Below are 394 nucleotides of genomic sequence, written 5' to 3'. Positions count from 1 at the left end.
AATAATTCTATGCTTCATATGGAACCAGAGACCACCCTGTATAGCCAAAGAAACCTTAAGCAAAAAGAACGAATTGGGAGACATCAATGTACCAGACTTTAGGCTATACTGCAAGGCTATAGTAACCAAAACAGCACGGTACTGGCACAAGAACAGAGACATAGATCAATAGAACAGAAATAAGAACCCAGATATAAAACAATCCTCATATAGTCCTCTCATCTTTGGCAAAGCATACAAAAACGTAAACTGGGGAAAACAATCCATATTCAATAAATGGTGCTGGGAAAATTACATAACAACAGGTAGAAGAATTAAACAGGATCCGCACCTCTGACCTGTCACAAAAATGAACTCACAATGGATGAGAGATTTAAATCTAAGGCATGAAACT

The sequence above is a fragment of the Propithecus coquereli genome, unplaced genomic scaffold (assembly GCF_000956105.1).
Source record: "Propithecus coquereli isolate 6110/MARCELLA unplaced genomic scaffold, Pcoq_1.0 Scaffold287, whole genome shotgun sequence".
Lineage (NCBI taxonomy): Eukaryota > Metazoa > Chordata > Mammalia > Primates > Indriidae > Propithecus > Propithecus coquereli.
This window is presented reverse-complemented; position numbering follows the sequence as displayed.